Source organism: Gracilinanus agilis, chromosome 3, assembly GCF_016433145.1.
Source record: "Gracilinanus agilis isolate LMUSP501 chromosome 3, AgileGrace, whole genome shotgun sequence".
Classification (NCBI taxonomy): Eukaryota; Metazoa; Chordata; class Mammalia; order Didelphimorphia; family Didelphidae; genus Gracilinanus; species Gracilinanus agilis.
Genome location: NC_058132.1, coordinates 573479112 through 573485302, shown reverse-complemented (window position 1 = coordinate 573485302; position 6191 = coordinate 573479112).

Genomic DNA, 6191 nt, shown 5'->3' with positions numbered 1-6191 from the left:
GAGAGAGAGAGAGTTAGAGAGAGAGAGAGAGAGAGAGAGAGAGAGAGAGAGAGAGAGAGAGAGAGAGAGAGAAAGAGAGAGAGTGTGTGTGTTAGTGTCTCAAATTTCTTATATTCCCTGGAACATTTGTCATTTTCCTTTTCTGTCATAATAGCCAAATTTTGGAAGTAATCAAACCCAGTTATCTTCTATTATAAATGAGGAAAAGGAGTGATTTGCACAGTCTCAGAATAAGTTAATAAAACATCTGGTACAAGAACCTAAAGTTCTTGAATTTCAGGCCGGCCTAAATATAGAAACATTGAAAAGGACATTCCGTGGCCTCCACTCATCTCGCTTAATCAGAATTCTAGTTTTGATCGGACTTTTTCATTGATTCATCTGGAGAGACAATGTTTGAAGGCATAGAGAACTTGAGCCAGCCACCCATAAGGCTGTAAAGTGTCCTTGTCAATAAGGATTTGGTTCTTTGAGTCACCATTGATACTTTCATTTGAGTAAATGGAGATTATTTTGTAGGTATTGACTGTGAGTTTTAAAAGATTAAGAGTCTTGACCCTAAGACTCAAAGATGCTTTGAAGTTTTCCCCCCATCATATTTTCAAATTAAATAGGTTGGAGCCTCCATATTAATAGTCTCTCTTTAAAATGAAAGAACTGATTAAAAGACAAAGGGGAAAAAACATATATTCACAGGGCCAAATATCAGCCTCAAAAAAGCTATCAACTAAGGTACAAATCAAGAGCAGAGATATCTGAAGAAAAATGACCCAAAGAGAAAGATATTATGAAGATGAACCAAATTCTGGTTCAATAGTTAAAAGTAGGTCAAAGTGACTGCTTTCAATCCAACATGTGCATAGTAGACCAGAACTGGGTACAAAGAGCCTACATGTACCTCAAAGTCTCCTCAAGCCCCTTCAATTATATTAATTATCACTCCCCTAGAAAAAAGTAGCATTAGAGTTAATTAATTAATTAATAATTAGAGGTAATTAGAGGCACTGTTAACCACAGTCCCTCCCTATTCTTTTTAAACCAACTACTTTTCTAATATTCTATTTTATTTCTACTATACTATTCTACTTTGTTTGTTAGTTATTATGTCAGTACCATCTATATTTTTCTGATGTTTTGTCCCAAGTGCTCCATTCCCCTGAGGATTCCTACGTATTAGCTACATTGATATACTACTGTTGTGTGGCTCCTATACCTTGGAATTGTATTTTGCTTCCTAGTTAAAGACTCTAGCTTCCTGCCCATATGCAGTAACTTTGTTTCATATCATCTACTTAATTGATCTATCTTCCGTCATCCCTGAATGTCAATACTGTCATCATGACAAGTTTGACCTCATTACTAATGGTTCTGAAGTCATGTTATTTGATGTCCAAATGTCTTGTTTGACTTCATATCCAAGAAGCCTGAAAATACCTCAGCTAACAAAAATTTAGGTTCCAACTCCTGCAACTTCTGCTAGTGGAAAAGAATTTTTTTTTTTCTGTGAATGGTTTGAGAACCTACAATTCTCTCAGCAAAGCTGTAATTTATGTCTCCCAACCTCACAGGCTTTTATATCTTTCAGAAACACTTAGAAATATTTTCAATGGAGCAGCCAAAGGGAGACTCCATGGGATGCCTGCAAGTTGAAAGTAAAAAGAAGGGAGGATGTGGAATTGGTTGTGATGACCTGCAAAAACACATACACACATAACACAACCTTTCTAGTTTTATGTTTGCTTTTGTCAATAAAAAATGAAGATGCTAACCCACAATACAAACAGGTGAGCCATGTTTTTGGCAATTTCTTACACACTTTTATAGCTTTGTCACCCTCTGACTGATGTTTCTGTAGCTTTATGGTACTATCCCATCATGTTATTCCATCCTAAAGAGAAAGTGCCAAATAATTCTATATACACAACTGAGAAAATAAAGGTAAAACATATCGAAAATCATCCAGTGCAAAATACGCCATCCTTGGAAAGACATTCATGATCCGCTAGAGGAAAATGCAATCTCTTTTGTCAAAATGAATGGTTCCAGTTATTTCTTGGATATGCAGTAGCAAACCAGGTGTGTGTGTGTGTGTGTGTGTGTGTGTGTGTGTGTGTGTGTGTGTGTGTGATTTGTTCCGGGACTCAATCTAATTCATGAATAGTCCATCATTAGAAAGAAAGTAGAGTAGTAAGTAAATGAATAATTGTGCAATAATTTTATAAAACTAAAAAGGAAAGAATGATTTGAGCCAATTTGGAAGATATATTATAAAATCAGTGCTGGAACTAGTACTGGCAAAGAGAAAATTTAACAAGTAGCCAAATTAATGGCTATTCTGAAGAGAAAAAAAGGAAGCCTACATCAGCTTTATTTTACTGAATTGTCAGAGTAAAAACCAACTTTCCTTATGTTCTTTCCTTTGCTTCTCTTAAAACTTGAGCCAAATGTAAAGTTATAAAAGAAACACTGATAACCTTGGCTATAAATAATCTTCCAAACCATTTCTCAGTTTTGTTAAAAGGGGAAAGGAGAGTAGGACCAAAGACATTAATGAATCTGAACAGAGAAGAAAGACAAGAAGAACAACATGAGTAAAGCATAATGCAGTGTAATGAAAAACAATTATTGGAGTGATTCAGATTTTAAGTCATCATTATTGGTCCTGTTAAAATGTTAGAGTGAAAACTAATTGTAATGAAAGCCAGGTACTAATGACATGTTCCTGTGAAACAAAGCTCTTTTGTGGTATAACTAGGAGAAAAGGTTATAAATGAGTTAAATATTGAAATTAAATATCTATTTTTAAGTACATCTATCATTTAATTTAATCCTCTGACATATAGTATATATTTTCCTAGTGGGAAAAATTGTTGTGATTCTATCTATTGTAAATTATGATACAAACAATATCAACATGTGGCCTGAGGCTTTCATTTCAACTTTTATGATCCTTCTTCCCTTATTGAGTCATCAAAAATCATTCATTGAACATGCCAGAAAAGAGGATATGGGTGAAATACTCACTCTTGATGTTTCAAAACAATACAATCCTATTTCTGAGCAATTGGATTTACATTGTTACTCTGAAGGTGACTAAGCAGAGCTTCATAAGATCTTGAGAACTAAATGAAAAATAATGAGGTAAAAATAATTTGTGTCTGATTCTACTATAAACCTCAAGTTGAGGTCAGTTTCCTGTTTCCTGTTTTCTTCTCTTTAGGCAAATGTAGGCTGTATTTAAAATGTATATGGACAACATATGAGTTGAAACCACATAAAGTTTACCGTTTTGAGATAAATGTATCCCGACTGAGTATATAAAACAAACATCAAAGAGATAGGAGGCCATGTAAATCAAAGCAAACACAAAGAAGCTGGCATGAAAATATTGTGAACACAAGCTAATAAATTTGAGTCAGCTTGTAAAACAAGCTGACTACACAGTTCTGCGGATATCTCCTCTGTTTTAAAATATTCATTATAAGCCTTAATTTTTAAATGTATTTTTTTCTTTTTTTAAAACATTTATTAATATTCATTTTTAACATGGTTACATGATTCATGTGCCTACTTTCCCCTTCACCCCCACACCCCCCCACCCATGCCGACGTACATTTCCACTGGTTTTATCATGTGTCATTGATCAAGACCTATTTCCAAATTGTTGATAGTTGCATTGGTGTGGTAGTTTCGAGTCTACGTCCCCAATCATGTCCACCCCAACCCATGCGTTCAAGCAGTTGTTTTTCTTTTGTGTTTCCTCTCCTGCAGTCCTTCCTCTGAATGTGGGTAGCGTTCTTTTTGATATATCCCCCAGAACTGTCCTGTGTCATTGCATTGCTGCTGGTACAGAGGTCCATTGCATTCGATTTTACCATAATATATCAGTCTCTGTGTACAATGTTCTTCTGGTTCTGCTCCTTTCGCTCTGCATCAATTCCTGGAGGTCTTTCCAGTTCACCTGGAACTTCTCCAGTTTATAATTCCTTTGAGCGCAATAGTATTCCATCACCAGCATATACCACAATTTGTTCAGCCATTCCCCAATTGAAGGACATACTCTCCTTTGCCAGTTTTTTGCCACCACAAAAAGCTGAGCTATAAATATTTTCATACAAGTCTGTTTATTTATGATTTAAAAAGACAAGGAAGGTCGTTATATCCTGATTAAAGGCAGTATAAACAATGAGGAAATAACATTGCTAAATATGTATGCACCAAGTGGCATAGCATCCAAATTCATAAAGGAGAAACTGGCAGAGCTCAAGAAGGAAATAGATAGTAAAAACATAATAGTGGGAGATCTAAATATTCCTCTTTCAGATCTAGATAAATCAAACCAAAAAATAAATAAGGAAGAGGGAAGAGAGGTGAATGAAGTCCTAGAAAAATTAGATTTAATGGATATGTGGAGAAAAATAAATAGGGACAAAAAGGAATACACCTTCTTTTCAGCTGCACATGGTACATTCACAAAGATTGACCATGTAATAGGGCATAGAAACATTGCAAACAAATGCAAAAGAGCAGAAATAATAAATGTAACCTTCTCAGATCATAATGCAATAAAAATAATAATTAGTAAGGGCACTTGGACAGGAAAATCAAAAACTAATTGGAAATTAAATAATATGATTCTCCAAAACCAATTAGTCAAAGAAGAAATCATAGAAACAATCAACAATTTCATTGAAGAGAATGACAATGATGAGACATCCTACCAAACTCTGTGGGATGCAGCCAAGGCAGTACTCAGGGGGAAATTTATATCCTTGAGTGCATATATTAACAAATTAGGGAGGGCAGAGATTAATGAATTGGGCATGCAACTCAAAAAATTAGAAAGCTAGCAAATTAAAAATCCCCAGATGAAAACTAAATTAGAAATACTAAAAATCAAGGGAGAAATTAATAAAATTGAAAGTAAGAGAAATATTGAATTAATAAATAAGACTAGAAGCTGGTATTTTGAAAAAAAAACAGATAAAATAGACAAAGTACTGGTCAATCTAATAAAAAAAAGGAAAGAAGAAAACCAAATTGAAAGTATCAAAGATGAAAAGGGAGACCTCACCTCTAATGAAGGGGAAATTAAGGCAATCATTAAAAACTATTTTACCCATTTATATGGCAATAAATATAACAATTTAAGAGATATGGATGAATATTTACAAAAATATAAATTGCTTAGATTAACAGCAGAAGGAATAGAATACCTAAATAATCTCATATCAGAAAAAGAAATTGAACAAGCCATCAAAGGATCCCTAAGAAAAAATCGCCAGGGCCTGATGGATTCACAAGTGAATTCTATCAGACATTCAAAGAGAAATTAATCCCAATACTATACAAATTATTTGATATGATAAGCAAAGAAGGAGTCCTACCAAATTCCTTTTATGACACAAATATGGTATTGATTCCAAAGCCAGGTAGATCAAAAACAGAGAAAGAAAACAAGACCAATCTCCCTAATGAACATAGATGCAAAAATCTTAAATAGAATACTAGCAAAGAGACTCCAGCAAGTAATTAAGAAGATCATCCACCATGATCAGGTGGGATTTATACCTGGAATGCAAGGATGGTTCAACATTAGGAAAACCATCCACATAATTGACCATATCAACAGTCTAACAAACAAAAATCACATGATCATCTCAATAGATGCTGAAAAAGCCTTTGACAAAATACAGCATCCATTCCTATTGAAAACACATAGAAGGACCTTTCCTAAAAATAAACAGTATATACCTAAAACCATCAACAAACATCATATGCAATGGGGATAAATTAGAAGTCTTCCAAATAAGATCAGGAGTAAAACAAGGATACCCATTATCACCTCTATTCTTCAACATAGTACTAGAAACACTAGCAGTAGCAATTAGAGAAGAAATAAAAATTTAAGGTATCAAAATAGGCAATGAGGAGACTAAGCTATCACTCTTTGCAGATGATATGATGGTCTACTTAAAAAATCCTAGAGAATCAACTAAGAAGCTGGTAGAAATAATCAACAACTTTAGCAAAGTTGCAGGATACAAAATAAATGCACATAAATCATCAGCATTTCTGTACATTTCCAACACATTAGAGCAGCAAGAGGTAGAAAGAGAAACACCATTTAAAATCACCCTAGACAATATAAAATATTTGGGAATCTATCTACCAAAACAAAGACAGCAATT